This window comes from Ptychodera flava, chromosome 8 (genome assembly GCF_041260155.1).
Source record: "Ptychodera flava strain L36383 chromosome 8, AS_Pfla_20210202, whole genome shotgun sequence".
Taxonomy (NCBI): domain Eukaryota; kingdom Metazoa; phylum Hemichordata; class Enteropneusta; family Ptychoderidae; genus Ptychodera; species Ptychodera flava.
This window is the reverse complement of record NC_091935.1, coordinates 16,443,127-16,459,893: the sequence shown is the minus strand read 5'-3', so window position 1 is coordinate 16,459,893 and position 16,767 is coordinate 16,443,127. Positions and strand designations below refer to the sequence as shown.

Below are 16,767 nucleotides of genomic sequence, written 5' to 3'. Positions count from 1 at the left end.
CTCCTGTTGGGCCGCTTGAAATGAAAGTTCTCGTCCTTGCTGGCGATGTCGTAGACCAGACCCAGGTCATACGTAATATGGCTGCCTGCTGTGTGCACGTATATTTTGAGCTCCCCGTAGTGGTGTGGATACTGAGCTGTTCCAGGCATTATTCTTTTTATTGTTTGACTTACTTTTATTTCTTAGCCAGAATTAATCATGGGTAGGCGTAGCAAAGGTAAAAAGACTGACCCGGATTTTGTTTACGGGGACTTTGACATTTCAAGTGACGAGCACGTGTCTACGTCTGTAAGCACTCCAGTACGAGACAGCAGGAGACGTAAGAAGTTGACGAGGTCAAGTAAGAAAAAGTCTGGCAAAAAATTCTACGCTGTTGCTGTTGGGAGACAAACAGGAGTCTTCGAGAAGTGGAATACTTGTCATAAGCATGTGGATGGTTTTCTCCGGTGCATGTTTCAAAGTTTCAACAGTCGTGAAGAAGCAAATAATTTTTGAGAAGCTATCAAATTTCGCAAGGCGGGAACGTCGACATGCACATTTCAGTTGAGAGTTCCGTTCTAAAAACTGACTCTTTTCCATTTTCTGCGGTCTCACTGGATGAAGATAGTGGCCGTGATTCGCCAGAGACATGTGTTATGAAGGTGTTCTCTGATCGTTCTCCCCCGCCATCGTTCAAGATAACTTGGCTGAATCTTCGACGACACCAGTGCGTGTGAAATGTGATGACTTCGTCAATGTAGCTGTGGACTGTAAATACGGGAGCATGACACTGTCACTAAATCCGACAACTTATTGCGCTCCTTCGAAAAACTTCAAGATAACTACGTAATACTAAGTGATCGATTCAATATCGTACTTGACGCTGTAGATAATTTGAGGGTCGAACTGGGATCAATGTGTGAAGAATTTCAAAGGAAGTTAGCTGTAACTCAAAGTGCTGTAGAGTCTCAGTGTAAAGATCGCGTTGTCGCTGAAGTGAAGGATCTTAGGAGGCAGATTTCATCTATGAAAACCTCATTTGAGAAGAAGTTTACTTTCATTGATAACAAGTTCGATTCATCGGAGTCTTCAATGAATGATATTGTGAGTACTATCTCTCGTATTGATGACAAACTTGAATTCGTTCACGGATCTTTAGAAAAAGTCTCTGGGACCGCTGTGACGTCATCAATTGAGACTGATGTAGCTGTAACTCGTGAGCGTGTTGTCTCCAGTGTCGCACCTCACTCCGCAGATCTTCATCGTCACAGTGTAGTTGGTAATATCTCTCTCCAGCCGCAAACATCTCATTCAACAACACCAGAACCAATCCTGACGAATACTCCCCGGTCTGATCCTCTACCGTTGTCTTCCGCGGTAAACCAGAGCCACCAAAATTCTTACAACCGACTGAACGTTCGCCCACCGTTCCAGCTCCCGGTACTCCGAACGCGTACGCTAACCGGTACCTGAGTCATTCAGATGAATCGAGAGAGAGTCCTTCGCGTCGTGGCAGCGTTGATGAAGCTGTTAATAGGACGAGTTCTACATATCGCCGGACACAGTCTCGCATATCGGGTCCACATCGTCCACGATTCATTAGAGATGACGGTCGTAACATGAACTGTAATGTCCTCGTATTAGGTGATTCGATTACTAAGTACATTAACACTAGATTGTTATATAAGAATAAGCGTTCTGTTAAGCTTAGAGCTTCAAATATTGATGAAGCTTTTTCATGTCTGAGAAATGTCAATAATATTGATGCAGAGATTGTAATCTTGCATATAGGGTCGAATGATGTTGGTTACTTACGTGATGATGTAATAATTGATGGAATAATTTCACTGTGTAATGAAGTTAAATATGTCTGTCCTAAAGCGTTGATTATTGTGTCGGGTATCTTACCTTTCCATGGTGAATACTCCATTCTAAATAATCAAATCCAGTATATTAATGAGAGGGTTAAGAATGCATGTTCTGATATAAATCACTGCGTCTTTGTAGATCATAATAGATTAGGTAACAATAGTTACCTTTATCACAGTGATGGAATTCATATAAATTCACGTGGCACAAGTTTATTGGTGAGTGATAATATTATATAGGGCTCAGCCCTTGGTGTCGCGCCAGGGGTTAAGATTGGCAATGTTATTTGTATTGATTCATGATGAACTGTAATTGTTACTTCATAAACGTTTATATGACAACTATGCCCAGTTTCCCTCTGATGAAAGCAGTTCACGTACGTACACGACGTCAAACCCTGCAGCAGGGCACTGGCAGGTATAGATTTTCTGTAGTGTGTAAAAATCTTGGACAAAAATTGGCAATTTTTACAATGATAACAGCCTATTGCGTTAAACAAGGGACGTATTATGCAATCATTATCATTGCAATGGTGACCGCACTGCCCAACTTCCACTTGCAAGCTGAAAACTATAGCGTTCCGTCTAAAAACTGGCAATTTCTGAATCTAATTATTTACACAGGGGGCGCTCTTCTATAATTCAATCCCAGCATTCTTTGCGTATGCCCCCGTTCATATGCACGACAGTTTTCTCCCTTTATCTATATTAACGATATTTTGTAACAGCGACAAGGTGCATAATAACATTTACTGTCTAATAAAAGAGGTATATTTTATAAAATGAATGTTATATAATAGTAATTTGTTTCGTTTTTGTTTATTTACGAGTACTCAAAAAAAAAACATGGCGGCGCCCATGAAAGAAGGGTCACGTGAAGAAGGGTACACTTCCGGTTACTCGCATAGTATATTATGAATAAGCGCATGCGTAGTCAGTAAGCCGCTGGCGCGACTATTAAATGGGGTGTCAGAGGATCAAAGAGGAGCAGTGTGATCACTCATTCTCATACATATAGATCCCCGTCAAATTTTAGACGGATGGATAGTAGTGATTCTTTCCAAGTAAATAGGCCCTACAATAGAAGGCCATACTATAATTATGGCAATGGTGTATACACTAGTAGATATGACCATGGTGATCGAAACCAGATTTAGATTGTGACCAGCATATGTTGATGTGCTTTGTTTCTTTTCATGTTGTTTGTTTGTTTTTAATGTCCTGGAACGTTCTGGATACAGCCACTATGGCTACAATGTTACACTGTGCTTCAATAGAGTTGAGTATCTATTAACATTTGTCAAGGTAGTGCGTAATTTAGCACACCTGTTGTTCTGGCTACTTTTTTCTATTTCTATTTGTAGTCAGCTGTTCATCAAATTTTCCTTTAATTTATCCAGTTCTGTTAGTCAGCTTTTACACTGCCATGTGTTTTACTTCGCGGAGACAGAGTACTGCTGCTTTAAGAAGAATTTTAAGCGTTCTTTCTTACGTGTTGGAAGTTGGATCATCCAAGGTGGTTTATCAAAAAAATGTGATGATGAAGATTTTCTATCAATTGTTAACCAATTTGATATTATGTGTATTCAAGAAACGTGGCTTTCGAAGACAAACACTTTTGCATTAGATAGCTATAGTTATTTTCGATCTGATAGAAGTTTACAACATAAACGTAGTAAACGTGCTGCTGGGGGATCTGTTGTTGTATTTAAGTCGTGCCTTAAGACAGGTATTCATAAGATAAATTCAAAAATTTCTGACTTGCTCTGGGTAAAACTTGATAAGGATTTTTTCTCATAATTGAGTAGTGATGTTTTTATGTGTTGTGTATATTTACCTCCACAAGGGTCTGTAATGCATGTAAATAATGATTATTTTGAAACTCTTCATTCTGAGATTCTTGAATTTTCTAGTTTGGGAGACATAATGTTAGTAGGAGACTTTAATGCCAGGACAGGTAATTTGCAAGATTATATTCAACATGATAACATAAATCACTGTCCTACACCTAATGATTATATTCCTGACTCTGTACACAATAGAATTTCAATGGATAATGGTAGTTGTAATATCAATTCCTTTGGGAGACAACTTATTGATCTTTGCATTCAAAACGGCTTACAGATTTTAAATGGTAGAACTGCAGGGGATCTTTATGGAAAACCAACTTGTTACAAGGAAATGGATTTAGTACAGTAGATTATGGTATTGTTACAAAGAATTTGGTGAACCGTATAGATTATTTCAAAGTTTATGCTTTTACACATTTCTCTGATCATTGTCCAATAGGTTTTTCTATGAATATAAATAATATTGTGAAGCAGTCAGTTGATGTAGAATGTAAACCATGTTCAAGTAAATATTTGTGGAATGATAATGCTAAACAAGATTTCTTAAATACTCTGCAAAGTTCATCAATTCAAGAAGACTTTAGAAATTTTAATATTGCGTGTCATAGTTCCCATTCTTGTGATAATATTGTAAAAGTATTTGAAGGTATTATTCACAAAGTTTCAGAATGCTGTTTACGTAAGGTTACGCCGAAATTGAAAAGAAGAAATCAAAACGTGTTTTCCAGCCTTGGTTTGATAAGTCTTGTTTTTCACTTCGTAAAGATCTTAAAGATTGCTGTAAATTGTTGAATCGCTACCCAAATGATCCACATATTAGAGGGAGATGTTTCACTCTAAAAAAAGAATACAAAAATTGTTAAAATATAAACGGTCAACTTTCAGAGAGAGTCAATTAAGGAAATTAGAAAGGGTTTATTCCGAAGACCGTAATGATTACTGGAAATTGTGGAAGGATATTTCAGGGAGTCGTGTCTGTAAGAAAATTGACTCATCTATCTCTCCTGCTGAATGGTTTTATCACTTTAAGCAGTTAGGTGATTTTTCTTGTGAAGAAACTGATAATGTTTCTAAACGTATCATATCTGAATTAACAAAAATGGAAGCTGCCAATGAATATGATGTGAATTTTATTCTTAATTCCACATTTAGAGAATCAGAAATATTTAAGGCTTTGCGTAAATTAAAATCAGGGAAATCCCCAGGTGTCGATGGTATTTTGAATGAAATGCTAAAATATGGTGGTTCTTCCATACTTACTCCATTGTGTTCATTATTCAATGTCATCCTTAGATCAGGAACATTTCCAAATGTTTGGAAAAAAGCATATTTGGTCCCTGTGTTCAAATCAGGTGATACATGTGATCCGTCAAATTACAGAGGGATTTCTATAAATAGTTGCCTTGCAAAACTGTTTACCTCTGTGTTGAATAATAGGCTTATAAACTTTCTTAATAGCAATGGTATTCTTTCACCATTTCAGTCTGGTTTCAGAGCAAAGAGGAGAACTGCAGATAATCTTCTTGTTTTGCGTTCTGCTATCGATCAACATGTCTATGCGAAATTTTCTCAGTCAAGCTGTAGTCCCAGTCGTAGGTACCTTTATTGTTGTTTTGTAGATTTTCAGAAAGCATTTGACAGGGTTTGGCGTACAGGTTTACTTTGGAAATTACAGAAATATGGCATTAATGGTAATTTTTATAGCTTAATTAAGTCCATGTACGACAACATTAAGTATTGTGTGAAAAGTAACAACTGCTTTACTGAAGAATTTGACTCCAATTTAGGAGTTAAGCAAGGGTGTAACTTAAGTCCAACTTTGTTTAATATTTTTATAAATGATCTTCCCAGTACATATGGTTCCAGTCAGGACTGTCCTATCAAACTTGGTAAACTCCTTATCAATTGTCTAATGTATGCTGATGATCTTTTATTGATTTCAGAATCTGAAACAGGCTTACAAAGCTGCTTAGATAAACTTCATAGTTTTTGTCGTGAATGGAAATTGTCTATTAATATAAAGAAGACGAAAGTTATTGTGTTTAACAAAAGTAATCATCTTGTAAAAGGAGTTACACTCACTTACAATGGAGTGACTCTTGACTTAGTGAAAGAGTACTGTTACCTTGGTTTTGTCATTACCCCAAATGGTAAATTCAAAGGTAATTTTCATAATCTTAAATTGAAGGCAATGAAAGCTCTTTTCAGCCTTCGTAAGGGCCTTCAAAATGGTTCACTTTCTGTAAAAGTTGCATTATCACTCTTTGATAGTTTAATTGTTCCTATTATGACATATGGCTGTGAAATATGGGGACATGAAATTAATGACAAATGTAACTTTCTCAATGATGTTAGTATATCTTTTTATAGATTTATCCTAGGAGTCTCTAAACATGCACCGTCTGATGGTGTTGTTGGAGAGCTGGGTAGATATCCAATTCACTTTATGGTTATAAAGCACATGCTCAAATACTGGCATAGATTAGTTTTATCAGATGACATCTTACTGAGATCTGCTTATACATCCAGGTTGAATTCAGATTGGTCTAATTATATACAAAGCATTTTGAACTCTTACAGTGGGAGTGATATATGGTCTTGTGTTTGCAATATCAATTCCACAGTTAATAATGTATATGATAGTTTATGTGAAACTTATGATCAAACATGGTTGAGAAATATTCATAATGATACAAGGAAGTGTGGAATGCAGAGGAATAAGCTCCGAACTTACAGACTATTTAAGACAAAATTTGAATTTGAAAGTTACTTGCTAGATATAAGATCTTTTACCTATAGGAGGTGGCTGACAAAACTAAGAATTTCGGATCACAACCTACAAATAGAACTGGGTAGAAGGTCAATTCCAAAAGTTCCTGCAAATGAAAGATTCTGCAAGCATTGTAAGTCTTTAGTTGAGGATGAATTTCACTTTGTAATAGAATGTCCAAAATACAGAGCTTATCGAGATAGTCTATTTTCATCCACTAGTTTGTATAATCCTGGCTTTCTTGATTTGAATGATAGAGAAAAGTTCATGTATATCTTTACTCACGAAAACAAACTACCTCTTGCCAAATTTATTTCTTGTACGTTAGTTCCTCCCCCAGCAGCAGCTTCATCCAGTGTTTGCTGAGTTTTGTAATTTTTGCCTTACCGCACTCCTTGAGTGTGTTGTTGAGCAATAAAGTAAAGTAAAGTAAAGTAAAGATAATCTGTTGGCATATACACGCGTACGGCAGTACGGGTAAGTGCACAGGGGCTCATAAGTGGTTATTGAAGTCTATCTTACAGAGTTTTTCTTTCTTTTTAAATGTTACAAATAAACCACTGCAGCTGAAGAGCACAACATTTGTGTAGCTGTTTTTTGTATAGCTTGTATTGGCATGTATAGTGCGCCCTCAATGGGGTGCGTGATCATATGTAAATACGACCTTTAGTTCCGTGACCCCTCTAGCCAATTCCTCTGGCCATGCCTACTGGCCATGCGTACAGACGTCGCTGTGTTTACTGTACAGTAAGCATAGCGAGGGCAGGGCAGGAAATAGGCATGGCTAGAGGTCACGGAACTAAAGGTCACATTACTTTCTTTAATCACTTTATTGCATAACAACACACTTCGGAAAGAGCAGTATTCTTGACCGCGGAGTGACGTCACTTTCACCTCACGCACGCGAGTGAGGTGAAATGGGATTTGACTATACAGGACAGTGAACAATGCAGAAATTATGTGACAAAGTACAGGACTTAGGGACTGGACGTAAATTAGCAGGGGGGGAGGGCCGGGGGGATTTCGTAAGAGAGTGACCAAAAATTTATGACCCTCCCCCAAAGCAAGGCTGAAAAATTTATGACCCTCCCCCAAAGCAAGGCTGAAAAATTTGTGACCCTCCCCCAGTTTCAAAAAAATAGAATATTACAAATTGATCGAATCTTCAACAATCAAAAATTGAGGTGGGGATTTACAACACAGGGCAATATAGATGGATACCAGCAAGGGATGTCTGCAAATTTTTTATTTGCTTCTGCTTGTGACAAGAACAAGTCTAGATATGGATGTCAGCCTTACCTAAGAATACTTTCAATGACATGGTGTCCGTCACATTTGACCAGCATGGGTAAAACTAATCTTGTAGAAAAAATCTCGATAATTCTATGCTACAGATTTTTCAGTACTTTTAACTGCCTACACAATATGCATTTTGATTGTTATTATAATGGTTTAATATACTGTTTAACTCTTACACTGTTAACCCTATCACCACCATGGTTTGGCCCAATATGTTATCAATGGTGAGTGTGGACCTGTTTACGGGAATTGGGGTGAACAGGTTAACTTAATAGTAAACCAATCACCAGATAAAGGAGTACTGGTATTCTTGTTTCCAGTGTGGATTGTTCTGGGGAACACCATAGGATAAACTCTATGATTAAATTAATTCATTGTTTGATTTTCTGCACAAGTTTGATGAAATGCTCTATTTTCCACTTTGTCAGCACACTTGTAAATGTGGAACAAACCACAAAAAACAGTTTAAGACTTCACTGGACATAAAAAACAATGACACCACTGCTCAAGTGTCATCAAGCTAGGCTGACAAACTGAATCAATACAGAGCATACATGTATCATGCTAAAAACAGCAGCTAATACTTAAAAATTCTGAAATCTTATGAATTTATATAACTCTGACCTGCAAAGTAAACAACAAAACCAACATCTTGTCCATACACCATTGTTTCAAATTACAGTGACTGACAGGCAAAACTAACAAAACAGCAAACATGGAATTTAGCCATTTTCATTGGCCATTAAAGGGACAAAGTCACTCATTTTTGACAAAATTTTGGTCATTTTAATTTCCGTTGAATATATATGCTTTTCTGCTGCTCACTGAAATGGGCTAAATTGCAATCTCTGGTTGTCACAGCTCAACTCATATGCATGCATGGATATAACATGTGGTCACTTAATAATTTAATTTAAGGTATGTACCAAAAATTGTCACAGTAAATTTCACATGTTAATGTGCCTTATAAAAAGTGAGAATTGAATTGCAATAACCAGAGAGTGAGCATATTTCAGTGAGAATAATTTATCAAAAGAAATTTAAATGGCAAAATAATGTCAATAATGAGCAACTTTGTCCCTTTAACTTGGTACATATCTAGTAGAGATTCTTTTAATTCAAGTGTCAAGCAGCATGACCTTTGCGCTGTTGTATATTTTAATAATTGGTGCATTGACAAGATAGTACTGTAAAATGTTGACAAAAATAGCTTTGTCCAAAGTATCATAATATTAGCCATTTCTGAACAGGGATGTAAGATTACACCACCATGTGAACTCACAAATATTTCCAATATGAAAGTGCAGTCCTCTGCTGAGTGTTGAATCATGTACCGGTATGTTGTACACCATGGAGGTAGACACCAAGCATAGCATTATGTGAAAAAGTTAAAGTCTTGGTACTAGATGACCACTAAACAAGATTGGCAGTCCGCTTGTTTCAAAGCTATTTAAAAACTTTCTTCTGGGCCTATTTCACATCATACTTGACCCTCTGCACTTGACCTGCAAGCTTGGTACGTACATGTATTCCGGAAAATGACAGTAATTTCAACGTCATTTTAAGTCAGAGATTCGTCATGTAAGTCATTAATTTCACTCAATTATTTCTGTCCGTTCTTCCTGACTGTCAAAATTGATTGAGGTCTAAGTATTGAAAGTATTTAATTTAATGATGATTTTCACAAATATGTTTCACTTACAACTTGACTAAATTGTCACTTCTTCCAAGTGTGACTGTGAACATCATTCTAAAAATATTCAAATACCTTCAACGCATACAAGTTTGTTTACAAGTTTTGCGCTGTACCAAGAAGTTCTCTGGACGTACACTGTACATTTTAGCCTATCATTTTCAGGAAATAAAGGTCTGTATGTTTAAATGATTGACTTATTGGCTTATGAAAAATATATTAAGGATCAGAAGGATGTTGATATTGCAATTCACAAGTCTCAGTGTTGTTTTCCCAAGCAGGAGCGTATCAGTATCACCATGGACCTAGCTCTGCATGGCAGGGCTGTGTGTTACCAGCGCGCGTTATACGGCCTCCTACCACAGGCCGTATACCGTAACGCTGGTAACACACAGCCCTGCCATGCAAAGCTAGGAGCTACCACACTCTTTTGGTAGTACCGTGGTATCATATATTGCTTTATGTAGCTGCAGTTCCGAAACTGAAGGGTGTGCCTTTTTTCGAGTTTAAGATTTTAGATTTTAGGGTTTGATCAAGTTGACGTCCTACCTAAACAGCAGTCCAAATATTGAGGTACAACGGCAATATTGCCGTACGCTAGGAGGATATGTGTATCACCGTCGCTACGCAAAGACTACTTACCCCAAAGAGTTCTCTCTCTACCGGGTGCATAGGCCTTCGCGTTGCAACTGTGGTTGCACCTGTGTGATGAGTATGCCGTTGTTGGAGGGAGGCAAAGCAGCCAATAGCTAAATACTCTTACCATTCTCATAGGGCTTAGACTGCTACACCAAGTCAATGGCATATATCATGTCAAGTAGGCAGTAAATATGTACCCTTTCACTTTGGCTTTGAACTGCAGATGTGGAATGTTATGATTCAACAGGCTGTCCAATAATTCCAATAATGAATGCCCAAATTGGCTCATAATGGAATAGAGCACACTTATACTCCATTAAGAGTGATTGTGATAAGTAATGCTCTTCAAATGTTTTCTTTTATATTAAAGCACATGCATGTGCCTGCCATTTTTTCTAAGGAATTCTAATTTAATATTTATCAAAATATCAGTGAATTTCATACTTTTTGAATGTATCACATTGACAATTGAGGGAATACTGGAAACACAATGTGACACTGATCTCCATAACAATGATATATGGTCATGTACAATGTATTGAGCAGTTCAATCTCTACATGGGGAGGAAATATGGGAAAGTACAATGTATGTTTAAAATGTGTTCCTGGTACAGATATAGAACTACTTGTGTGCATGACCCTATTATTCACTGGATTTTATAATATTCCTGATAGACCTGTGTAGTCAGAGAACTGAAAATACCTGTACATGTGCTCATTGCACTCATATCAAATCCAGTTTTACAAAATGTACTATTGTGTTCCAGTAGACAATGAGAAGTTTTGGTCATGTTGCCCTGTTTGTGGGGAAAGGTCAACACAAAGGCTATGCCTATTCAAGCAATAATTTAAGCAAACAATTCAAAGTATGGTCATGGATTGAATGCTATAGTGTGAAATTATGGTGTTTAACATTGACAATACTTTGTCAATTTTTGTGCCCCGTTTCTTTGCATTTTAAACATATCACAGAAAGCAGCCTAGATAATAGAGGATAGACTGATCCTGATTTGACACAGAAGTGGCAAACACTATTTCATGACCAATCAAGTCTCCATATTCTGAAATGACATTGGGATTTCACCATATTTAATCAAGTTCAATCTGAATACGTGATCAACATGGCTGATTCACTGTGTAAATTACCCACATTAAATTTCAACAAATGTCATATATCCTGCCTTCACAACACAAATGAACACTATCCATTCCAAAGATAGTACCCACGTGGTAAAGCCGATATAAACTTGAAAAATGCCAAAAGTAGCCATACCAATCAGATGACTGTACCTAAATAATTAAGTATACTAAAACCACTTTCTGGAATCAAAATTATTAATTATCACACCAAAGCTTACTCTTAATTTCAAACAATAGTATCTCTAAACATAGGGCCAAAGTCCCTGAAGCTACTATAGACATGGATACAAAATTAAGTATTTCCTGACTGTATGAAATTATCTCACTAAGGTCATCCTAGGGACATGTAAACCAAATATTAAAGCTGTCTGACCAGCGGTTTTGAAAAAAACAAGCGACTCAACAGTTGACAGAGCTCTGCTGTGTTAACCTTTTGTGACACATGTATTGATGAAGAAGGTGGATATCTTTGATAGCTCATTTCAGGATGGCCTGACCAAAAATGGAAAAAAATTCCGTAAAAATACAGATTTGCATATTTCATCAGACTATATTAGTCTATAATAGCAAATAAACCAGAGTTAATTACATTCTAATTAAAGTAAACAAGACTTGCTTAAATCAAGATTAAGTCATAAAAAACAGCATATCTGTCAGGTAATATAAAGAATCTTGAGCTGGTTACCTTTATCAGTATTTTCATCCTATTAACCAAGCACATTTTAACTTTCAAATTAACATTGTAAGTAAGTTCTGTTGAATAACTTCAGACTGTACGTACTCAGAGAAAGCACACTGAAGAGACAAATGTTTGAAACTTAAGAAGTTCAAGGTCATCAAAAGCATTATAAGGAATCATGTTACATTTTCATTGCACTGTTTACGCAGATTGCATAATTGCTATAAATAGCACATGAGGAATCTTACAGCCAAGCTTTACCATAAAAACCCTATCACTTTGACCACTCTTTTAATGACCACTCTATTTTTTCCTCAAAAAGTAATCTTATTTTATCCTTACCAAGTCAACCATAAATGGAAATTAGAACTTTCTCTATCTCTATTTATTTGACCACCCTATCATGACAAACTATTATGAGCAATTTCTTTCAGATAACATAAATGGTGGTTCAGAATATCACAGTTGGGATTGCATTCAGGAAAGTTGCCTTTACATATTTTAATCCTCCAAGATGGTAAGCATTTCACTATGAACTGTCAAAAAAAGTTGAACTTTCTGATAATTCCACACTAAAATTATTTTGGCTTTGATGATTTCCTAATTAATTCAATTACTTAAAATCATATTAATTATTTTTTCTGGGTGCATTGATAGGGTTTATACAGTACAAGAATTACATACAATGTAAGTCAAATTTTGACCAAAAATGACAAAAAAAATTCCTTAAAAATACACATTTGCATATTTCATCACAATTTGAACAAATCTAAGTTGGGTTATCCCTAGGGACCTGTATACCAAATAACAAAGCTGTCTGACCAGCGGTTATGAAGAAGAAGATTTTTTACCAAAAACACCTTTTTTGGCATTAATTTGCCTATTTTCAACAATATCAAAAAATTAAAAAAAATAGTTTCTCAAAATCATATTTTTCATCTACACAACAAATATCAAATCAGTAAGTACTGCGGTTCTCAAGATATTTGAGTGGACGGACGCCTCACAAACGGACATACATACATACATACATACATACATACATACAGACTGACGACGGACGCCGGACGGATACCCATCCCAATAGCTTCTATAGACTATAGTCTATAGTAGCTAAAAACTAAAATTCATGTACCTATAAGTGACTGATGCAGGGTGGAGCTTGGCCTTAAACTTTAAAGAGAAGTGGCTTATGAAAGAGAGGGAACTTTTGTTGATCAACAAAAAGTGGAATGAGAAATAATATTGTCAAATAGTTATAGGTTCAAAATTGACTACATCAGTGGAACAAAAATGTAAGATATTGTGGTAATATCCAGCAGTGTTTTGTTAAGGGCGGTACCTAGGTAAATGTTACCGGGTTCCCCGGTCATTTTACCAGGGTTAGCCTTGGTATATCAGTGCAATCATACTAGCGGACAACAGAAATTTACCAGGGTTCCCAATGTTCCCCAATCTTAGCAAAAACACTGTCCAAAATTTATTAACGAAACACACTACATGTACACTGGGTAGCCAGAGTGCCACGGGTTAGCTGAGGAACAATAGATTGGATTTGCTATAATAAGAATAGCAACAAGAGAGACAATCCTATTTAAGATAATGGTGGGGAAGAGATGCACAGAGAGTTGGGAATGAGCACTTCATAGAAAGAGGCAGTGTGCGAGTGATGTCATGTGAGCATAATTGTCTATACAAACAATTTTGCTTTCTACCTTTAGTGCACCGACAACAAGCCCAAAAATTTGTGACCCTCCCCCTTAGAGGAGCTCAAAAAATTGTGACCCTCCCCCAAACAGAGGCTCAAAAATTTGTGACCCTCCCCCCAATCCCCCCGGCCCTCCCCCCTGCTAATTTACGTCCAGTCCCTTAGTGTTTATCATTGACATAATGTTGAAACTTTGAATACTGTTGTAAATGTTGAAAATCCACACTTCAATATTTGTTCTCACGGCAGTGTGACGCAAAAATGACGTAAAAATTCGCAAGTTCCCGGATGTCAGCGGTCAAGAATAGCAAGAACAAAACTAAACATTGCATAAAACATTGTTGTCTATGTCTTTACCTGCAGTTGCTATCGAAAGACACAAGTTCAGGTACATAATTTCAGCATCTTGTAACATCATATGTAATAATAAACAATACAAACAAACTAATAATAGGTCATTTTAAATAATAAAAATGCTCCCTATGCAAATGCATGTCTACAAAAATACAAAAGATATTTTAATACGCAATGACACTTCATGCAGATTAACAGCTACTGTATATGAAGCAACAGCATGATTGTATTGCCTGAACATTCTTTTACTTGTCTACCATATTTGTTTGGTTTTTTGGGTTATTTTGTTTATTTATTTATTTATTTATTTATTTATTTCTCCGGGTGGAAATGATTTTATAGGGACAAATCTAGTGTTCATATTCACTACTTTGTCATCACTTTGCTATCTATGAAACGATTGTCTGTCATTATGATTGAGTCTCCAAAGTCAGAACGAAAATTCATGGTAGGTTTGCATGTAAACACAAACAATTAATTTGCATACACCCATACAATAAGGTTGCCCTGAACAATTATGGGTCTCTCTCATACATTTATGTATAACCATGGAGGTATAAAGTATTGTGGAACAGGTGTGCACACAACTAGGGTATCATTAAAAAGACTATCGTTTGAACTGCAAGTATGTTTAAGAGTCGCAGACAAAAACATAGTTTACTAACCTTTTTATTGATTAAAGTTAGTGTTCAGACTGACAGATATTAGTTTGATTCACGCATATATAACATATACGCTTTCGGTAACGCGCTCTGATTCATAGTGTCTCGAAGCCATATATATAGCCTGTAGAAGCCAATACGTTCTAAAATTTGGATCACGTATTTTGACAAGCAAACCACATATAATAGGTCATCGAATTGAAAGAAACCACGAAGAATTGAGAAAAAAATATTCATGCCCGGTTTATTTCAGTTAAAAATGCATGACAGGTTGGATATGTATCGTGAGGTCAACAGTTTAGAACAACTACGTTTGTAAACAAACCGGGTCAACTGTCATGGCAGTCTCGCACTAGGCTGGAGACTATATGGCAACGATATCAACAGTTTACAATGGCTTATCTGTTGTAAGGCGCTTTAAAATCAAATCAAAAAAATTCTCTTCCTTTTAACAAAAATCTTACAAATTTCTTCATCATGCACGCTGTGCGCTAAGAAAACCTCAACCACGGGTTCCATATCACGCCATGCCGCAATTTTACTCACCCATGGTCTTTTTAGCTCAATCAATCATGCCCTGCGTACGATGGCAACGTTCAAAGTCCACAATCGCGATCAACTTCGTCAGCAAATCGTTCCATTTTTCACAAAAATATTCCCCAAAAATGTTAAAATCTACCGTTCCTATCACTCAGAGGGTATTAATAGCTTTACTTAACATAGCCTTCTGTGTCTAACAGCTTTCAAAAGTCTCTCATTTAGTGTATAACAGTGGGATAAGCGGCGTCAGATCTGGTTATTAAATATTCATGAAAACCACTGACCTCTTCTCGGAACGTACGCATAAATTACTGGAAATAACTAATAACAATGGGACATGAGCATTTTCGTTGTCCCGTTTTATGGAGTGGCCACGATGAAACGGACCTAAGTCAGAATGGGGAAATTTCATACACAACGTCAAGAATGCCAGACACCAACGAGATCAAATATTAAACGTGGTGAATATCTCAGAAAATCATATGACAGATTGAAAACCACGATATCATGAAATATCTTACCTACTCCTGAAGTGGACTTTTGACTCCCAACAACACGGCAGAAACTGTATGGCTTCTGTTCTGGTCTATCCAAAATAAGGTAATGGTCTCATGTTACGACACGAAATGTGTGGGGGCGCGCACAAGTGAGACCATTACCATATTTGGTAATTTCTCGGGAGGGCGCTACACTTTTCGCGATGTAAACATGAGACCATTGCCCGACATGAGGCGCAAAATTTAATGGCGGACACGTTGAGAGATAAAAGTGGCACTGAGGCACAAAAATGATTCGTTTGTAGTCACCGCGCGCGCCATTTCAGAACCTGTGCGTCATGCCTTTTTTGGGTGTTACATACTCATCAGTACAGTTATCCTTGATATCCCTGTTTGCATGTCCAAAAATGCTAAAAAGAAAACGGAAATATTATGCAGCCAGTGAAAAAAGACAATAACTGTTGCATCAATAATAATAAAAAAAGAAACGAAAAAAAGAAAGAAACCCGCGTCGCCGCATCACTCTTGCTTCATGTCAAGGACAAGAAAAGTTTGCTTTTGTTTGTTGTTGTTGTTGTTTTGTTTGGGGGCATAAAATGATGTATCTAATGAAATGCGCAGTGAGACATGTAATGTAGGGCTGCACCATTCTGCACGTAACAGAGAGGATCCATAGCGATTTTTATGTGATCATTCGCCTTTAAGACTTATGTGTTAATAAGTTATATTTGTATAACTTTATTTACAAAAATAATATATAAAGATCAGAGGACGTATTAAACACCAGCGTTTATATTCAATAGCTGTATGTACATTACGTTTAACACAAATATGTTTAGTATAAAACGTATAGCGCAAAAATATTATATAGTGCATTTTTCCACCTGAAATATGGAATAAATGATAATTTTATGTAATCAGTATTGAATTCCACAAACGGCAATGATGTAAAATTTTGAAAGTTAATATTTCATCATGTTATTTACAATAGCTATGTTAAATCATAAAATTTTATAATACACACAAGTTCGTCGGGTAAACTTTAAACAGGGAACATGTCAGAGTTCCCCGTGATCATAGAACCCACAG

The 16,767-nt window shown here is 36.6% G+C and overlaps 1 protein-coding gene across 1 annotated transcript in view; it reads right to left on the bottom strand.

The window, feature by feature from the left end:
- The window catches only part of LOC139138652 (neurocan core protein-like), a 60,219-nt gene extending 44,432 nt beyond the window's left edge, over nt 1-15,787 (bottom strand). The window contains exon 1 of the mRNA XM_070707133.1: nt 15,703-15,787. The gene's annotated coding sequence lies outside the window, so the exon portion shown is untranslated. The remainder of the gene's footprint in view (nt 1-15,702) is intronic.
- Between the last annotated feature and the right edge of the window lie 980 nt (nt 15,788-16,767).